This window comes from Rosa rugosa, chromosome 7, assembly GCF_958449725.1.
Source record: "Rosa rugosa chromosome 7, drRosRugo1.1, whole genome shotgun sequence".
Classification (NCBI taxonomy): domain Eukaryota; kingdom Viridiplantae; phylum Streptophyta; class Magnoliopsida; order Rosales; family Rosaceae; genus Rosa; species Rosa rugosa.
This window is the reverse complement of record NC_084826.1, coordinates 39558722-39580384: the sequence shown is the minus strand read 5'-3', so window position 1 is coordinate 39580384 and position 21663 is coordinate 39558722. Positions and strand designations below refer to the sequence as shown.

The 21663-nt window shown below is 40.6% G+C and overlaps 2 long non-coding RNA genes across 11 annotated transcripts; both read right to left on the bottom strand.

Annotated features, from left to right (window-relative positions):
- Window positions 1-8165: 8165 nt before the first annotated feature.
- Window positions 8166-19190, bottom strand: LOC133721626 (uncharacterized). Of its 3 annotated transcripts, none has more exons than XR_009852268.1 (8): window positions 18843-19188; window positions 18648-18760; window positions 18456-18526; window positions 17621-17679; window positions 9704-9774; window positions 9362-9456; window positions 8836-8993; window positions 8166-8562 (listed from the first exon to the last, which is right to left on the bottom strand). It is a non-coding gene; the product is annotated as an uncharacterized LOC133721626 (long non-coding RNA). The 3 variants fall into 3 exon arrangements; XR_009852267.1 differs by having other exon boundaries at window positions 8670-8993; window positions 18843-19187; XR_009852269.1 differs by lacking the exon at window positions 18648-18760 and having other exon boundaries at window positions 8670-8993; window positions 18456-18598; window positions 18843-19190.
- LOC133721627 (uncharacterized) lies at window positions 10455-13873 on the bottom strand. Of its 8 annotated transcripts, none has more exons than XR_009852273.1 (5): window positions 12456-13790; window positions 12089-12166; window positions 11540-11905; window positions 10943-11052; window positions 10455-10743 (listed from the first exon to the last, which is right to left on the bottom strand). It is a non-coding gene; the product is annotated as an uncharacterized LOC133721627 (long non-coding RNA). The 8 variants fall into 8 exon arrangements; XR_009852272.1 differs by having other exon boundaries at window positions 10943-11701; window positions 11804-11905; XR_009852277.1 differs by lacking the exon at window positions 12456-13790 and adding an exon at window positions 13797-13873 and having other exon boundaries at window positions 10943-11905.
- Window positions 19191-21663: the final 2473 nt, after the last annotated feature.

Genomic DNA, 21663 nt, shown 5'->3' with positions numbered 1-21663 from the left:
ATTCTTAATAAATCTTACCTGACATGATAAGAGTATAACCAATTTCATATGCTCAAATTATAGATAAAGATATTAGTTAAAGAATAACAATATAAAGGAACAACAATTGACACATTTACCTTTATCCGAGCATTGAAATTTAAGTATGGCATACTTAGCCATAAATATCAATTTGTGTAATTGATAATTTCATATAGGCTCAATATGAGCTCTACATAAATTCATAACTTCGTGGAAGTTAGAATATGTTGCAACATTGTGAGCATGATTCGAATTCGATTTCTTAGTGTTGTCACAGTACTCATTGAGGCAATAAGTCACTTTGACCGTAATTGAATGAGTATATATGAGCTTTAGATCGACTTTTGATTCCATGAGTAAGATATAAACTCTTTCATTCATTCATGGACTTGCCTTTGGTAATATGAATCCGTTAAGGATTTGATTAAGCAATACGCTTATAATGACACATTTGAAGATTTGCTTTTAGCAATTTGTTTTTAAGATCTTCATAATATCCGTGACAACCTGCTATAAGCCTCTCGTCAATTTAACAGCTATATGTAACATTGTACTTATAGAAAAGTTGTCCCTTGAGAAGAATGATAATCTTATTCCTCTATAAAGAGAGATTTGTGTCATAGTGATTCCAATTCATTGGAATGAACACCCTCTTGTATTTTAGGGGTTATAAAGTCCAAATATTTCATCACGTTTCCAATAATCGAATTCATTGGAATTGCTTCTTTCCAATTTGGCCAATAGTATAATTTGTCGACACAATGAAACGTGGTAGTATACAGCCCTTGATGATATTTAGTAGCTACTATAGATGTGGATGCATTAGCTATAATAAGCTTTATTGATATCGAGTACTCATGCCTTTTTTTTTTAGGGGAAATATTGTTTATCCAGAACAACATAATTAGAGAATGTGGATCTTTGTATAACCTCATGAAGAGTGTTATAGGGCTTGTACAATCTTCTCTTATAAGGAGCTTAAAACATTGGACTTGGTGAATATATTCCACATAAATTCACGCCGTTACAATAGTGTTTTCTCCCCCTTAACGGCGGGAAGACTATCTAACGAAGAACTTCTTGCACAACAAGAAAGGACTCGACGTATCGAGAACAACTTCAACAGAAACAAGGATCACGAGAAATCCTCAGAATCCAAGGAAGGGCTGGACGGTGGTGATGAGCGGACGAGTGGATCCGATGAAAATGCGTTTGAAGACGGAGAATTATACTCCGATGAAGATCAAAGGCGCCCAGGAATGAGAAAGTTGGGGCGCCAGACTCGAAGGGCTCTAACATCCAGTGGTCGGCGTAAAAAGGTTGCCAAGCCAGTGCTGGCAACACAAGTGCCCTTGACGGCAGAATCCATGGGAACCCTGGTTAGGCAAGCTGTAGTTGGAGAGCTCGGGACCGTGTACAGACGTATGGATCAAATGGACAAAGGAAAGTTACCCTACATTCCCTATCTTGGCTTAGAGGAACTTACGCTTCCATACACGGAGTCCATAATGCTAGGCAAAACTTCCAAGCATACCAAGTTCCAAAAGATTGATCTTTATGATGGCTCAACTGACCCCTATGACCACCTGGACAACTTCCGGTCGACCATGGATGGAAAAAGATGCGACGGAGGCTGACCGGTGCAAACCTTTCCCCAAACACTCAAGGGTTCAGCCCTAAACTGGTTTCGTCGCATTCCAGCTGGCACGATCTGAAGCTTCGGAGATATGCGTAGGGTATTCCTCGACGAGTTCATGATAGTCTCCAACCGGGTCTACACTCCAAACGATCTCACCCAGATACGTCAACTCCCCGAGGAAAATCTGCGAGATTACGTGATCCGCTTTCAAGGAGATTACCACCGATGTGAGGGGGCAGACGAGAAGATAGCATATGCTGCCCTTATGGGAGGATTTCGCTCCGGTCCATTCTTGTTTAAGATCATGCAAAACCCGCCAGGTTCTTTCAAAGCACTCATGCGTGAGGCAACGAATTACTCTTGGGCGGAGAACCTTAATTGCGCAAGAGACATGATCATGGACCCTTAACCTGCCGTGGGAACAAAGAGAACCAATGATCGATACTTCTATTGGAGCAAGAACCCAAGCCAATGACAACAAGAAGCCCAAGACCACCACCACTGGAGGGAACCCAGGAACTAAGCCGAAAGTGCCGCTATCGCGATATGGGAAATACACTCCGCTAGTTGGCCCGAAAGCGGAGATCTTTGCAGTCGTCTCCCGAGACCTTCCAGAACCCAAGAAAATCAGACCTCCGACGAAAGAGAGAATAGATGAGTCTCACTATTGCCGATACCACAGGGAATACGGACACACCTTAGAGAAATGCGTGCATTTGGCAGATGAATACCAGGCCTTGATAGACAAGGGTGCCCCAAGCATACAACGCTTTTCATCAAAAAAGATGGAAACCAAGCTGGTAATCCAAGGCCCGTTGGTCAGGAGGCGCGCCCCAACAACCCCTGGACAGTTATCAACACAATTTCCGGAGGCCCAACCTTGGCCGGAAACTCCAATAGGTTTCGCAAGGCATATGCTCGATATATTAATGCAGACATTTTTTCGGTGGATACAAGACCCACCAAGACGAGACGACTAGTACCAGAGCCCATTACCTTCACTGATGAAGACGGGGAAGGACTGATTTACCCCCATAGCGACCCAATCATCATTACGGCCCTGATTGCGGGCTGCGAGGTAGCTCGTGTCCTAGTCGACGGCGGTAGTGCAGTAAACATTATCTCAGCTGTAGCATTTGCAAAACTAGGGGTCGAGCCCGGAATGTTGACACGAGGAACCGCATCACTGACCGCATATGGAGGTGCGAAGATCCAAACCATCGGTCACATGCCTTGACACTCTTTTTAGGGACTTGGCCCAATGTTGGGACTTGCACAACCTTGTTTGTGATAAGTGACTGCCCTTCAGCTTATAATGTCATTCTCGGATGACCAGCACTCGGGGACCTGATGGCTAGAGTCTCATACTGTCACCTAACATTGAAGTTCCCTACGTCAAGCGGTGTAGGGAAAGTTAGAGGAGACCAAGCACTAACACGAGCTTGCTACGCTACAGACTCCAAGCAAAGCGCGGGACCTGAAATGATGGACACCAGGATGGTATCATCAGAGGCCAGTCAATTAACTAACAAGGTGATCCCAGCTCAAGAGACGTGTGAAGAGAAAAGAAAGCTGAAACCCGAGCCAGTAGAAAAGTTGGTCGCTGCTGTCCTTTCAAATGATCACCCTGAGAGAGTAGTGAAAATTGGTGCCGAACTCGACGGTCACGTATGAGAGGATATCATTAGCTGCCTCCAAAGAAATGCTGATGTCTTTGCAAGGTCTCATGATGACATGCCAGGAATCAAACCCGAGATCATCACACACAAGCTCAACATTGACCAGGGGGCTAAGTCGATTAGGCAACGACGGAGGCCATCCGATTCAGAAAGATACGCTGCCATCAAAGGAGAGGTTGACAAACTCCTAAAGAATGGATTCATAAGACAGGTGGACTACCCTTGATGGGTGTCGAATGTCGTGATGGTAAAAAAGGCAAATGGGAAATGGCGGATGTGCGTGGATTACACAAACCTAAATAAGGCATGCCCAAAAGATAGCTTTCCCTTGCTGCGTATCGACTAGCTTGTGGATGCTACCGCTGGACATAAGCTTCTAAGCTTTATGGATGCCTATTCAGGATACAACCAAATTCTCATGCACGAAGAAGATCAAGAACATACTTCATTCATCACCGACAAGGAGTTATATTGTTATCGTGTGATGCCCTTTGGTCTCAAGAACGCCGGAGGCACATACCAACGCCTTGTGAACCACATGTTTGCCGATCTAATCGGTAACACCGTGGAAGTCTATGTTGATGACATGCTAGTCAAGAGCACGCATGTTACAAACCATGTAGAGAATTTGGAGAGGGCATTCAAGATATTGAGGGAGTATGGAATGAAGTTGAATCCTGAAAAGTGTGCATTCGGCGTCCACTCGGGAAAATTTTTGGGTTTCATGGTCAGCGAAAGAGGGATAGAAGCCAATCCAGAGAAAATTCGAGCATTTCTTGACATGAAGTCCCCAAGGACGAGAAAGGAGGTCCAGAGCCTCACTGGTAGAGTAGCAGCCCTGAACCGTTTCATCTCAAGGTCCACCGACCGGTGTCTCCCATTCTTCAAAGCCTTGAAAGGAGCAGGAAGGAGCATTAACTGGACTGAGGAGTGTGAGAGGGCTTTCATCAGTCTGAAGGAACATATGGGAAAAGCACTTGTGCTCTCTAAACCAAAACCGGGGGAAGTACTCCTAATCTACCTATCGGTATCGGGTGCGGCAATTAGTTCCGTACTCGTTTGTGAAGAAGGGAAGGACGAAGAAGCAATATACTATGTTAGCAAGGGATTCACGGATGCGGAATTCCGATACCCGGAGATTGAAAAATTGGCTCTAGCCCTCGTAACCTCAGCCAGGAAGCTTAGACCATACTTCCAAGCCCATTCCATCAAAGTAATGACCAATCAACCGCTGAAGCAAGTGTTGTGGAAGCCCGAGACATCGGGAAGGCTTGTCAAGTGGGCGATTGAATTGGGGGAATTTGACATCCATTACCACCCATGCACGGCCATCAAAGGCTAGGCTGTGGCGGATTTTATCTCAGAATTTACTTGCCCACTTTACCCCGAGGTCACGACTAATGCCCAAGAAAGTGATCAGCCACCAAGGGATGAAGTTCGACCTTCAACAGAAAAAGTTCCACCTCTGAGAGAAGAAGTTCGAGCACCAGAGGACAGTGATCAAAGTCCAATATGGACGCTCCACGTCGATGGATCCTCCAACCAAGTAGGGAGTGGAGCAGGCCTGGTCCTCGCAACCCCACACAAGTTAGAATTTGAATATGCCCTCCGATTTAACTTCAAAGCATCCAATAACGAAGCAGAATATGAGGCTCTCATCGCTGGCCTTCGCATTGCAAGAGAACTAGGAGCAGCTTGAATCCGGGTACACAGCGACTCTCAACTCGTGGTCAACCATGTATTGGATGAATATCAGGCGAAAGATCCCACAATGGCTGCATACCTTGGGAAAGTGAGATCCCTTCTATCAAGCTTCGTATCATATGAAATCATACAAATACCGAGGGCACAAAACGAGCATGCCGACACATTGGCTCGACTAGCATCAGCCATCGACTGTGATGTCGGGCGAAGTACCCCAATTGAGTAGCTAAATAAGCCGAGCATCAAAGAAGACCTGGAAATATCCCAAATCAATGGTGCACCCAGTTGGATGGACCCTGTCTACGACTACCTAGCTAAAGGAGAATTGCCGGACGATTCTCTCGAATCAAGAAAAATCAAGTACCGAGCTGGCCGCTACCTAATAATCAATGGGTCCCTGTACAAGCGCGGCTACTCTGCCCCTTACTTGCGCTGTGTAACCCTTAAGGAAGGAAGGAATGTATTGGCAGACATCCACGAGGGGCTCTACGGGAACCACTCTGGTGCTCGCTCCTTGGCTCTCAAGACGCTCAGGCAAGGATATTTCTGGCCAACGCTAAAAGAAGATTCAAAATTGATGGTCCAGACCTGCAAAGCATGTCAAAAGAACTCTTAGCCCCTTCCACAAGGGAATCAAGTTCTCCCTCAAGTTCGCCCGCCCCAAAATTTGTGGTATAAGTCTTAGTATCAACAAGCCCCATCATGTCCCCAACATAATCAGAAAGAAATTCTGGAATGTCAACTTGACGGTGGCGCACACCCGAAGTGTCAACTCGCTGCCTAGCCTTGGACTGCCGAGTCTCCCTCCTGGCATCTTCCATGATATTGTCGACCTCATTATCCACCCTCGTTTTCTTCTTCAGAGGGTCTTGCTTACCCTGCGCCTCCTCACTCATTCTTCTCTTTCCTGAGGCTTTTTCCAACGAATCAATGTGAGATCTGATCGTTGCCCTCCTAAATCCAGGGGGTGATGGAGGCCTGGGTGGTCGGGCCCGAGACTTGGGACTTGGGGGACTAGGTGAAGACATGGCTTCATTAGGAGGGACCAAGGGTCTGGGCACAATCGGCCCCTTTATGGCTTGACGTTGCTGGAGAATCCTTGCACGAAGTCCAGGATCGTTCTTGTCAAGTGTCATGTCTGCATTCAAAAAAAAAAAAAAACACAATTAAGATATGGTGTATAATCAAGACCAAGAGTCTTTAAACCAGGGACTTACTCCTGGCTGGAGCTGCTATCCCAAGCCTCGCCAATTTCGCTTCTGTGACAATCGTCTTGAAACCTCGCTTCTCCTTCGGAAGATCAAGCAAAGTTTCGAATCTCTCCTTCACAACTCTAAAGAGAGAATTCAGTTTTGGGCACTTCCCTGCAAGGTCAAATAATTGTAAGTTTTAGGACATGATACATATGTATGAAAAATAAAAGACATGAGAAACTTTCCATAACTAACCTAACCTGCATCCTTAAAATGGGTAACAATGTCGAGGGCTAGAACTCCACCACTAGAAGTGGACGCTCAGCCCTTAACATAAAACCACTTATTCCTCCAAGTTCTAACCACGTATGGAAGCTCAAGTACGTACAATGGCAGGACGTTGAGGGACAATACAATAAAAACCCTCAATAGGATCCTTGGTCGCTGATATGTTCTTCTGAAGCCACAAATGGTAACGAAGAATTTCAACTGGTGGGTCACAACTGAATTTATCGTTCCACAATGCTATCAAAGCAATGATCACCCTATAGCCATTAGGATTAATTTGAGCTGGAGCAATGCCAAGCTCACTCACCCAACCATGCACGGAGGGCTGGAACGGTATCCTAATACCTAATTCTAGCATGGCTGGGTATAGAGTAACAAACCCATCCGGAGGACTACTAGGCAGCTCATCATCCTCAATCAATCTTAGCTCTACGGAGTCAGGTATTTGATAGTTCCACATCAGTTCTCTTAGAGCGTCAACACTAGTCTCGGTCATCTCTTGGTCAGCCGTCCACAGAGAACGAGCAACCCTATATGCCAACAACCGGTTCCTAGCCTCTGTTTGCATTTTTCTACTCAACTTCAACCCACCATAATAACTCTTCGCCTCACTATTGCTGCATAATCGTCCAGATGAAGCACCCTGGAGACTAGGCCCAGATGACATGCCAACCGAAGTCACACGACCACTGCCTCTCCCACTCAACATTCGAAGTCCCCCTTTGAAGGAGGAGCCACTAGACTCCGAACATGTGATAGAGGAACCCCGACTGCCAGACTCTAATCCCTGACCCATGAACTCCCTCTCTAACCCATGCACACCCAAGTTTTCCGACGACCCAGTAGACGTCCCCCCCTCATCAGAACTAGATGTTGATCCCTGAGAATACCTGTCGGAATCACTAGACAACCACTACTAGAATTATAGCCCCAGACATCGGCCAAAAACCGATGAGAAACAAAAACCCGACCGATGTCTTTGTGGGTGATGAGAAAGATCCAGAAAATGCAGACATCGGTTTTTAGCCGATGTCTAGTATCCGTGTAGACATCGGTTCCTAATTATAAATCGATGTAAATAGGTTTAAATGATAACAAACTTACATGTTTTACTATTGTTAAATCCACATTTTATTGTTTTTAATGCTTAAAGAAATATAGATTACACAACACAAGTTTGTGTTTTAACATCGTTATTGATTTAAGAACCGATGACTGACACTGTTACAGACATCGGTTCCCATTTTGGAACTGATGTCTGGTACTCAGTAACATATCGTTTTCGACAAAAAATCGATGTCTGTATATTTTTGTAACATTGATTTCCATTTTGGAACTGATGTCTGGTACTCAGTAACATATCGTTTTCGACAAAAAATCGATGTCTGTATATTTTAGTAACATCGATTTCCATTTTGGAACTGATGTCTGGTACTCAGTAACATATCGTTTTCAACAAAAAATCAATGTCTGTATATTTCAGTAACATCGATTTTCATTTTGGAACTGATGTATCTGTATTACTAGACATCCGTTTTTATGGTTAAAACTGATTTCAACTTTATATCTAGACATCACATTCTATAAAGAGAATGATGTCCACAAAATATATAACTGCTGTTATAAATTGCAATTTCGATAGTTGACAATAGTGATTTGAATATTGAGCTATTACAAGGATGATGTCCACAAAATATATATCTAAAATCATCATCCTTAACAGTTTACAAAATGGACAAAATAAAACCCCAATTCACCTACTACAAGGCTAGCCTAGCAATTAGTATTCATGTTTGTTCATAATTGCTACAAAAATGTTAATTAAAAGCTAGCCTAACTCAAAAAAGAGGCTGGCTTTCCCAACTTCTTGAATATAAGCAACCCCCATTACACCTGACAATCCTGCACATCACAGCAAAATATAATCTTCATACCAGCACCATGGCATCCAGTGATTAGCTCATTAAGCTGCAAGTAAGAGCAAGTTTGAGTAGTTTATTTTTCCTCCTCGAAACAGAGTTCCTGAAACCTCATTAAGCTGCAAGCAAGAGCAAGAAGTTCAGTTTGAGTAGTTCACGTTCATTATTGTTTAAAATAACAATAAACTCCATAGCTCCATAGATTAGCTCCACCAAAGACACGCACCGGTTCAAAAGAGCATTAGGATTGTAGGGAAATAGATTCTTTTGGTGGAGACATTCAATCGAATTTTTCAACGAAATTAAGCACTCTTTGGCTTTTTGGAAATTCTCTCGAGTGTGCTTGAAATCATATTTGTTTTCATCGTCACATTCATCTTCAAGAAACAAACCTCCAGAGTCTTTCACTAGCGCAAACAAATCTGCTCCACAGAAACTCGACCCATTCAATGAAACTTTTCTTTTCTTGCAAGATGATCGATTTATAGCTTGTCCACTCAGTGGAAATTCCACAATTAAGCTCCATGAATCACACACTTTACGCAAGCACCTATAAAAGAATGCATTCAACACAAAGTCAGAGATACAATGTCATATCAGAAAGCAGAAGAATCAGAAGCATATAATCAAACTAGACATTTAGCAAGTTCATATGTGGTGATATGCAAATAGTAGCATAACTAAAAACTTTATTCATTGAGACAAAAGTTGACAACTAAATTGGTCACACAGATCTTTTCTTTCAAATCCCACGAGGAAGTATAATCAAATTACAATTTACAACAATGCCTCAACACTTCTGACTCCTTGTTTTGTTAAGTTACGAATATAAAAAGCAGTTCAATGGATTAAAGGAGGTGCGCAAGCAGAGTGTATTGTTCCAAGAAAAAAGTACTGGCATAAAACTTTCACACAAACCTTCTCTGTTAAAGGCTTCTTAGGGGGTTTGTAACTTTTTTGGGAGAATAGAAAAACAATGACTGCAAAAAGAAGTACTTCTACAAAAAGATGTCCTGCAAGAAAAAGGCCAAACAAGAGAGATTTGTTGATCAGAAACTATCCCAGACATTCAAGAGAGATTTTTTCAAGCAAACAAAATTGAAAAACCAGAAACAACCCATAGGGGATATTCAATAAGTCAATGAGAATTTCCATTCAAGTCAATTATCCCAATAATCCCAAATTTAGCAAAATAAAGTTTAAACAAGTTAACACTCCACACCCATACCAAAAGAAAAACCAGATCTAGAGTGGTATTACCGTAGCCCATCGCCCTGAACCACCTTCGCTGACACCTTAGACTGCAACCTTGATACAGCTTGACGAATGTCCTGCAATATGGAGGGAACCATTTATTCAGTAATTAATGAAACAAAGTAATCACAATATAGCATATTCACTATGCCAAAAAATGAATCAGACGACAGTTTTTCACTGTCGTCTGATAGGCCAAATTGCTGTTGTTAATACTCATGCCGTCTGATAGGAGAATCAGACAACATCAGAAATCTGTCGTCTGATTTGCTTTTGTACGAGAGCAGGCATGTAAATGTCTGTTGTCTGAACACCAGAAAGAACAACTGAACTTGATGTCATATATGTTGTCCAAAGCAAAGTCAGTCAACATGAGCCTAACGGAAAGCAACTTGTGAAGAGAAGTCAGACAACAAGCGTTGTGCATAAACTATTGTCTCTATCAATCTTCTATATCAGGATTTAACTTAATTATGTTGAGTTTGTTTAAGTAAGACAACAGAAAATTGAGAAAACCATTGTCTGTTTATATTTGATACAACAAAATACGCTATTTTGTTGTTGTGTGTTTTCTAATTGGGCAATTGAATATGTTTGAAAAGTATTGTAATTAGGTGGTTCATACAACAGTTTTTGCATTCCATTTTATGATGTTCATTTGTTAGACAATAGTTTGGTTGGAATAGAATGGTCGAATGGTCTGGGAGTCTTTAGGCATACATTCTGCATATATGGCACCTAACAAAATGACAACACATCCAAAACATACATTCATTGATTAAACATCCAAAACATTCACAATCTCATCATCACAGCTCAATAGTGCAATAACCTAGTCTTCAATTGCAGTTGGCTTCTACAAAACCTTATTGAACCATTTTATCAATCATCTTGCACACAATACTCTTGATTTCCTTCTCCAAGCTTGTTATGAAGATTCGCAACTAACAAATACGGCCTTGGAAGAACTGATCATCAGCCTCAGACTTCAAAGACTAGACCATCCATTTCTTTTTTTTCACCATGATGAATTCATAGTCAGATTTCTGCAATGTTAAATTCACAAGTAATATTAGTTTGACTTAAAAGCAAGAAAATGTGGAAAGAAAATTGAAATAAAAACATGAAAGAACCTTCTGCATATTAATAGAAGTGCTTTCTGCAAGAGTGTTTTTTGAGTGAAGTGCTTTACTGTATCAAATTTAAGTGGTTGTCATACCATCTTAAAAGATTCAAAAGACTCACTCAAACTCAAGGCTTATGAGACTCAAAAGATGATATTCTGCACACATGAAAATAAAGCTTCGAGGCCAATTTGATACTACTGTGCTTACAATCACTGCTCTTGCTTGTACCTGCACAGCAAACATTTCTGTTAAAATTAATACAAGCTATGTTGAGTCTGCAATCATCTGTCATTGTTCCGAACTCACAAAGAAAATCCAGCCACAAGTTACTACTGCTACTGAAGAACAAATAAGAAAAGAAGCTGCTCCTTGCAATTAGTTTCAATACAAATAGAGTGCACGGGATTAATTTTATATTTGCTGAAGACCACAACAATCAAAGAGGCAGTCTAAAATTTATCCCAAAAATCTGACAGCTATGCATTCTTGGGTGCAACATGTCATGGTGTAAAACAAAAAGAAAGTGGTGGCGATGGAATTGCAAAAGAATAAGTTTGAAGCTTTAATCAAGTGCACAAGACAAAATGGCACACTTTTTATCAAAAGTGTGTTATATTATCAAAAGCATCATTCCAAGGCTGCAGCAAATCAATTATGATGCAGGAGACTTCATGAGAAAGAAACAAAATCACTTGAGCATGTGTTGGGATTATACTTTGAAAGCACAAGGCTGTGAAGGCAAAAATTCCTTGAGTAAGCCTTCTCCAATAACAATGTGGTAGGAACCTAATACATCCTAATCTAAAGAGGATGTAATCTCACTATGCAATCAGTGGCTTTCCAACCAGATCCAAAGTCACAGATCACTAAATCCAACCTGTTCAAACAAACCAATTAATCTCTAAAAAATAAAACCAACGTATACACCGATTAGCTCACAACTATACATCAAGGAGTATAAAACTAAAAGGATCAGCACCTTCCCTGAAACCACTCTTAAACCTGCGTGGGACATTCCACAGATACCACATCCTTCCAGTCCCGGTGGTCTTCCTCCTGATGGCCTTCACACTCCAATTGACTGTTTTAAACACCAAACATCAATCGAAAACCCAAAACCACAACAATTCTAAATGCAATGAGTTTACTACAAAACCTTCATCAAAATCAAAAATCCTTTTCTGGGTACTCAAATTTCTCAACCAAAATTCCATATACAAGAACAAAATCATGAACCAAAAGCAGAGAGAGAAGGGTTTCATACATTTCCTGGTGCGGACAGCTGGGTATGCACAAGCAGAGCAGCGACTCTTCTGGAGATGGAAGTTGCCCTGCAACGGAGCTACCACCAACATCAACACAACCCAAAACAAAAATGAATCAAAATAAGCATAATAAATCAACCAATCAGCTCTTCTAACCCATAATAAGGACTTGAACAGAAACAACTATAACTAAATAGAAAATCACCAAGAACAGTAACTTCCAAATCTAAATTAACAGCAAACCCTAGCTAACACCCCAAATCGAGTTCTATGAAATCCCCAATCCCCAAATCCATTTAACCGAAAATCAATCAAACCCAAAACCCAATCGATTTCAAAAACATGAAAATTCGAGGAGAGAAATACCAGTTAACAAAACCCGTCCTTGGCCACCACCGTGAGCTTTACATCACCAGAAACTAGCCCTCCCTAACTGGGATTCCGAAACGGCGCCGATTCGAGGAGCTTGTGGACTTTCTAGTGGAGATTCCGATCGGAGAATTTGGAATCCCAATGTTGCTCGTCGGACATCATCTGGTAGAGGGTCTGGGACTGAGGAGAAAATTGGGTTTTGGAATTGCGGGAGTGGAGCTTGGAAAGAAAGAAGTAAAGATAGAAGAGAGAAGTGTGGAATGCGCCTCTGAGAGAAGAAAGAGGTGGAATCTGAACCCTTTATTTCTTTAAACGAGGAGTTTTGTGAAAAGGGGGAAATTTAAGTTTTGGCCAAAAAATAGGCGGGCAAAGGAATGGAGGGAGTCAAAAAATTGAGTTATGACTAAATGTGGAACTCAGACAACATAAATTCATAGCCATTGTCTGAAGGAGAGTTGCACGACAGATTAAAGCAACAAAAAATAACTGTTGTCTGAAGTCATTGTCTAAAGGAGACTTGCACAACAGAATAAAGTAGCACTAAATAACTGTTGTCTGAGTAAAATCAGTCAGACAACATCATAACTCAACCATTGTCTAAATACAAATTGCACAATAGCAAAGTATCAATAGATAACTGTTGTCTGTAGCCATTGTCTGAAAGAGAGTTATACAACATAATAAAGCAGCAAAAAACAACTATTGTCTGAATTAGATTGAACAGACAACATCAAAATACCACAATTGTCTGAATAGTAATTGCACAACAGTCAATGTAATAACTGTTGTCTGAAATAACTCACTCAGACAACATCAAAATATAACCATTGTCTGAATGACAATTGAACAACAGCAATGTAATAACTGTTGACTGAATCAAAAATTTAGACAACAGAATAATTCTATATCAGACGACAGTTAAAAATTTCGCTGTTGTTGGAAATGTGTCGTCTGATTCATTTTTTGGCATAGTGATTGTTCATATCAACAGTCTCATTGTAAAGCATGTACATGAGAATAATTCCCCAAATTCTACTGCATCTAATGTCTTTGAAGTATACCCAAAACAAGACCAAAAGACTAGGAATTCTTTTAATACAATCCGTCTTTCCACTGGTACAAAATTTTCAAGATGGAAAACTGACTATAAGGTAGCCAACTATGTTCAGCTTGATATTGTTCATGTCCAACAAGGCAGGGAACACTAAAAGCATGCATGGTGAATATCAAATATTCAATAATAAAATAATGGGCCATAAGCTACCCCAAGATCATCAAATGTTACCATCAGAATACAGAATAATTCAAAAGGACACCATTCAGACATGTGATTACCTCTAAATGGTAGCGGGAAGAGAAATGGGTCAACAAAATTGCCTTATTTCTAATCCACTGAGCATTTTCAATGATCTGCACTTGAGACGGACTAAATTTAGGGTCACAGAATATGTGATAAATGAAGCAGTATACTCATTAGTCAAATATCCGATCAACATGCACTGTATTCAGAAGGAACATGAAAACCAATAGTTCACATGCCTCATTTATATGCGTATGACCATGTTGTCGTGCATCCTCAATACTGAATCCTTCATCCAGAAAAGTTGCATGTCAAAGATCTCCAACAGCAATAATTAATAGAAGTTTAGTGAAAAATAATAATCACCAGCTCCCACAACTACATTATTTGACAGGACCCGCCCCGAATTTCACCCTGAATTCCGAGGTGGCCCTGTGGGGCCCACCTTAGGAATAACTCTACCGAAAATTCGGCAGAGTCACCCCTAAAAATGGACTACCCAACCTGTAGAATTACAATCACACTTCTAACAATCATCCATAATATCCTGGAGCCACCCTGCTCTCCAAAATCCAACAACTCCACAATAAGCAACTGAAATCCGAAAATAACATATTCTTAATTACACCAAAGTATCTTCCAACCTTTACATTATTTATCCCCAACAGGTTATCAGAGCAATCTAAAAGAGGAAGAAGAAAATAACAATACAGGTAGGTTCAACAGATAACCTACAATGAAAACAACAGCAGCAGATGCTATGCCCCGAATCCTACTATGCCGAACCAGCTACTCTGCAGACTGGGCATTTGAAACCGAAGGGCCCAGGGGAAAAGCACATAAAACGTTAGCGTGAGTGGACAAAATAAATAAATAAATAATTGTAAAGAAAAGTGGGTTTGTGCTTTTCCACATTTATTCCTTTTAAAAACCCGATGCATGCAACATTTAAGAAAAACACATTTATCAACAAATCCAAGATTCTCGTGAAAACACACCAGCCCCGCTGGTTACGAAAATAACGGACTAGCCCCGCTAGTCAAGTCACGAAAAAGTATGGGGAAGAAGTTATCACCATACGAGAAGGGAGCCTCCCAGGCTCGGGTCGGAGTGTCCCACACTCTGGAGCATCCCATGCTCTGCTCTTACTCACCCACAAACACATAGTAAGCAGGGAGGAGTACTAATAGGCTAGCTAGCAATAAATATGACGACTCAGGTATGGCGGGTAAAAACCATTAAAATCCAGTAAATCTATAAGGCTTCCCCATGTCCCACGAATAAAGAAAACACGGGTACGATTCCCAACCGTACCCGGAAATTCTCGTAAAAGTCGTATAAAGCAACAGCGTGTCCCACACGCTAAAAGAATAGCTAGATTATCAATAAGGCATTCCCAATGCCAAAATCGAAAGTCGGTAAATAAAGAAGAAATATCACTCCATCGAAATCCCATTTCGAAAATCCTTTAAAAAAATCTCAAATCGACGAATAGAAATATAATATTTAAATCCGGAAGTCACCTCGGAAAAATGATTCGTCGACAATCATCATAATTCGTAAATCCAAATTAAGATCCGAAACCAATTCATTTCCGAAATCACTTTATAATATTTCGTAAATCTCAAAACCCAAACAAATCTGAAATCACTTCAGAATCCGAAAACCAAAATCAGTAAGGATAGCAAATCATCATATGCTCAAAATATAAAAGATGATAATTAAATAAAGCATTTCTTTAGAGAAATAAATGCATGCATCAATATTCAAAAACAAACGTCCACTCACAGTATACGGCTAGCGTGGTATCCAAGCGTGAGGATCCTCGTCGAGCGATGAGTCAGTATCTCGTCCTGTACACAATTGTATTCCGTAAACAACAATTCAATAAAACAATACGATTCTATATTGAATCCCGAAAACCCTACGTAAACTAGCAACTCCAACTCCTTTCAACTTCAAGCCAAACTTCACCATTTATATCAATCCATCGATTAAGGTATTCCATGACGGAATAAGGGAAATCCGAAGGCCGGATTCCCACAAATCACCAACCGAAACTCCACACTTTCAAAATTCACAAACAATTCCAAACTCCTCCAAAAATTACCAAACTTCATAAACAAGCTCTACTCAAATTATAGGATTTATTGGGCTAAAAATTGGAATTAAATGTCAGCCCTACGCGCCACCACGCGCCACCCACAGTGGCGGCGAGTGGGGCCCACGCGCCGGCGGCCACCACCTCCGATGGCCACCAAATTTGGACAGTAGCTTCTACTCAACAAAACTAACCATTCATTCAACTACAACATCTCACAATTTTACCTTTAAGAGCTCGGATTAAGCTGATGAAGTTTGCCCAGAAAATTGCTTCGGACCCAAAGATGTTCTTCGTCGATTCGGCCTCCACACAGCAAATTGGAATGCAAGGCCTTAGGGGAAATGATCTTCGTGGAAAACCCAAGCTTCGACGGCAAGATGGTGACCGGAGGTGGCCGGAATCGCCGGAGATCGGCAAAAATAGCTAACTGCCACCGTAGCTTCCTCCGCTCCAAATCGAGCTTCTCCGGCCAAATCGTCGTAAAATACCTCCACAGGCGTGACAAGGGGAAGAAACCGAGCTTGGGGGTGGCCGGATTACGTCCTGGGTCGGCCGGAGGAGGAAGAAATCGGAAGGGGAAGAGATCCGGCCGAGAGGGGAGAAAGAGTCGGGGAGAGAGAGAAAGGAGAGTTACCCGGTTGGGTAGGTTTCCAAAAATAAAAATCTACCATCAGTAAATTCCCATATATATACAACTTACCATGAACAGTAAATTCTACATTTTTGGCCATAACTCTCGCATACTAAGTCCGATTTTTACGCACCACATATGCACGCGCTCGGTTTAACATCCTCTACAACTTTCGTGAAGAAAATTTTCTCAAATTCTGACCCGAACAAAAAGTCAACTTTTAGGGCCACTAAAAGTGCTGAAACGACAGTCAAAGTGAAAATAGTTGTCGTTTACCGTCCAAATGACCAGTAAACGGGTGAATTTGGGTTCGGGACGTAACATTATTGCTCTTCATAATGAAGTAAAAGTAATAGAAAACGGTGGGTTTTGAAGGAAAGTATTAGGTAATGGTGGGTTACAATTGAGCAGTCTAAGACCCATGGAAAGAAAAGAAGATGACCACCCTGATATGTTAACAAAACCGAAAAAAAAAAAAATACAAAATGCCACCCACAAACACAAAGTTTTCCATCTCACACATAACATAATAAATCAAAAACATTTTCATCAAGTAATACCTATTTGGAAATTTTTGGGAAGGAAAAAGAAAAAATAATAGTTTTTTTTCTCCAGCTACAAAATCTGGGTACATCTCAGAAGTTCTTTTGTTTCTTTTCCACCAAAAGTAAAACAATGAAAAACCCCAAAACCAATGTTAAACATAATAGTAGGGAGACATAAAATCAGTTCAGAGGCTGATTGTTTTTGGCAGAGAGTGGACAGACTCTACAGTGGACTCCAAAAAGACAACAGAAAAGGTTGTGACTTTTTTGAGGGAGGCTCAGCCTCCACAGACTTTAAAGAGCTAAACAATTAGTAAAATATTGAAATCAAAGACCTTTCCCTGTTCCCGGCCACTACCATTTCTATTTGTCAATCAAACAAAACTGATCAGATCTAACCCAGCAGAATTCAGACAAGAAATGAATAAACAAACAGAGGGAAAAGTGAAAACCCAGACTCGAATCTCTCCAGATGGGAAGAAAACTAGTAAAAATGGAGGAATAAGAAAGATCTAAATCAGATCCCAGAAGATATTAAATCATACAACAACAAAAAATAAAAACTTGAAAAGACAGTACCTTGAATCTGGTAAGTAATCCACAGAACAGCAGCTTCCTCTGCCTCAGTTCAGAACCAACTGCACCCACAACCAGAACCCAGAACCCAGAACAATAACAATCAGCTCCAGAATTGAGAGCAAAAGACTCAAAACAGCTAATACATATATATCTGTCACATATATATAAACAAAAACAATACCCTTTTACACAACTTTCAGATCGTAATCCCAGTATTAAATTCAAAACAGAGGAAACAGAGTTAAAGACGAAGTAAAACCTTAGGTAAAGAGAAAACATTCCGTCATAGTAGTTGAATTAAAGCGGATAATAAAAACGATCAAGGGTATCCGAGCCCAAAATCACAGTGATACTTTGATGACAGATACAGAGATAAAGAAAGTAAAACTAGAAAAAAAAAAAACAGAGAGAGTAGAACGGGAAGAAGTTTTGGCTTGTGGCCTAATAAATAGAATTGGTTTCAGCATTTAATACCAAAGCCCTTATCCCAGAAAACTGAATTGCAGACCTCCTTTACTCCTCCTTACCTGTCCAGTTCTCACTTCCACAACCACCGCAATCACTACCCAGTGATCACGATCGCCGGAAACACACGGGCACAGTAAATAATAATAGTAGTAAGTAGTAACTAACAATAACAATGGCTTGGTTCTGCTGTACTAGTGCTCGGAGCTTGTAACTTTGACTCTCTTTCTATATATATATTTTCTGTTATATATAGATCATCAACTTTTGCCGATGTGTTCACTGAAAAAATCTTGAGATACTCTTATCGCTAATACTGCAATTATTTCAGTAAATTGTGAATGATAAACAATAATATAGTGAAACACACCTGGCTTGGTATGGCATGCTGAGTCCTAAATGGCCGGACAACAAGGTTATTCCGCAGCTCATATGTTTCACCTGAACTCAAAAAATTATCATTCCGACCTGAACCAAATATTCTGCAGCCACCAGAAACAAATACCCAAATCCCTGCCAAAACATCAAAATCATGCCATAAACAAAGTCTAGACCCATTTACCTGCCACCATATATAATCCGTAGACTCATTCTGAAAAGCTTGAAACAAATCGAGACATGATCCCTAATTTCTGTTTCAGTTTTCTCCAGCCACCAGATATCTGAGCTTGAGCACTAATTGGAAGAATATGTGAGATGATAAGAGCCGTATCAAAAGTTCATAAATTTAAGATTGGTTAATCAGGTTGGGTCTTACTATTTCGAGCAATAACGAGCTCTTGGAGCTCTGAGATCTGACTGTTGAACCCGGCGATCAACGAATCCAACGACGCCTCTGTTTTCTCCGCTCCCATCTCACTCTCTCTCCACAAGAAAAAGACGATGAAACGCCGGATAGAAAATCAGTATTGGTGGTGGGGAGAAGAGAGAGAGGACCTACACTGGTGGTGGTCGGAGAACGAGCTCGAGGCCGCTCAGGTTTGAGAATGAGCTCGGGGCGGGTCAGGTTGGAGAACGAGGTCGACGCGAAGAAGGAGGCGCGCGCTGGAGTCAAAGTGAGAGTTAGTAATTAGGGTTTGTAAGTTTTAGACAAAGTGAAAAAATTTTAAGTGTTGGGGAAATGAATATTTTGGTCCCCCCGCGTATCTGAAAATTTCAACTTAGTCCCTCCGCGTTTTTTTAAATTTTTCCAACGAAGCTTTTCTCATCGTTTCAGTTGGTGACTGATGTCTATAATAACAACAGAAATCGGTTTTTTCACAAACTGATGTTAGCACGATTTTTAACATCAGGTGCAATCCTGACCGATTTAATAGTGTCGATGTCTAATGACATTATTCTAGTAGTGAACGATGATTCATTACTAAAGCTGTCGTCTCCACTTGTAGAATCCTCCATAAAATCGTAAGCCTTCGGGTTCCCTTTCCTAATAAAAGAAGAAGGGGAAGCCATTAAGGAAGAGTATTCCTGAAATTTAAGCGGTTCACTACGCCTTCTCTATCCCGCCCTAAAGCCCCAAACATGTATCACCAACAAAAACCCACAACCAACAGCTAAGTTTTAAAAACGTTACTATCTCCGACTCACCAAAAGAAGCCAACTATCAGCTTTTCTCTAAGGGTCAAAACTTTAAGCTTTCAAAACAAGTTTTACATGAATAAACTTTCACATATCCACAAATCCAAAGAAAACAAGGAAACAAGGAGAAAATGAAAGAGAAACAGAAACTAGTACCTTGAAAAACTTGGAAACCGTAGAACTTCCAGCAAAGAGGAGGATGATATCGACCTCTCTGGTATGATATCAACACTTTCTATTCTTTCTTCTCCTAAAGATAACCACACCAAGTCCTTCCTCCTCCTCAAAGAAGAAGAACAAAAGTGCTTTGATTCAAGAGAGAAGGCGAGAGGTAAGAGAGAGAGAATCAACAGATAAAGAAAGAACAAAAAAACGCAACATGCAGGCCTATTTCATAATTAAGGCCTAGGCTAGTAAGAAGGTTGGAATCCTAGCCTTTCATTCCTATCATCACCCAGCCTTAGATCGTGACAAGTGGCAATATCAACCTTCCCACTCAACCCACCATTTCGGCTGCCCAAAGTGGTCTTATCAATCACATAAAAAGCATCTTTTCAAAATATACAAATATATATATATATATATATATATATATATATATATATATATATATATATATACATATACACACACACACATACATACATACATATTTACATATACAAACACAAACACACATACACAGATATAGTTTAGTGTCATGAAACATGTCATGACACATATCTTACAAACTGTCATTTAATTCTACATGGATTGCCGCACAATTGTCTTTTGAAATAACGTGAATGGATATAATTAAGTTGTGAAATCATTTTCCTTTTTTCAGGCTCTCCCTCGAATATTTGTGGAATATGAGCTGCAGCATGATGAGGGGTGGTTTACAATCCAAACTATGGTGAAATTTCTTAAAGTGGAAGATACGTTGCATCTTATGATTAATTATCTGCCTTTCAGAAAGTACTTTGCGTTTAGGAATGGATCAACCATCCGCATGTACCTGGTCGCCTCGAAGCTGTTTGTCTTCCACCGTCTTTGATCTCATAATAACGGATATTTGTAACTTCGTCAGTAATGTTGTAGCGGTCTTCTACTTACGGTTACGATAAGGCTTCGTATTCACTATGTAGTACAGCGGTTAATTTTTTTGGATTCACTAGTAGCTACACAACTTTGAATTGTACTGCATTCATGGCATTTGGTCCACCATGGAAATTTATATTCATGCCTGTTAGGTTTTTAGTTTCCCGCATTTTGTTATTAATTTCATGGAAATTTATATACATGTAGTAGGACCATTGAATCACTAATAATGGAACATGTAGGCTTAAAATTTGTTTCTGAATCCAATATTGAGGATAACAGATTGGGTTCATATTATATCTGTCCGGTTTCGCTACTCCTGTGGCTTTGTCAATGATACGTTGGATCCTTCGGTTTGGTGGCCATTCAATTAGACAAGGCCTCGCAAACATCCACAACTGTCCAATATATATCGGCAAGGGCTTCTATTTTGTCATGTACGTGAATAACAGAATACTGGAATAGATAGAAAAAGATAAAGTAATAATCCAACAGTTGCCCTACACCATTACATCCATAACCATTTCCGTGTCACCAAACCCATCGACAATTACGTACAGAGCTTCACAGAACAAAGCTGAGGCTTCATATCCTAGCTATATACATCACGGGTGTAACAATACTGCTGTCAGTGGAATCTGCCGAACAACTAAAATAGCACGTGGTTATGGAGAATCGATAATCTTGTTCACTGTGAGAAGAATAGTCATGGATGCATAGTGTGTGGTCAACGGAGATAAATCACGTGTGTGGTCGCTATGCCAGTTCACTGTTACAAGTTGTCGTTATCGCGTCAGGGAATCGTACATTATGCGACGACGAGTCTGTAGTTCGGACTTGGTCTTATTCTTGTTTCCTCCCACATACTGTAATCAGGGATTTGTATTACATAAAAGGATATTATTTTCACCATTTTCACT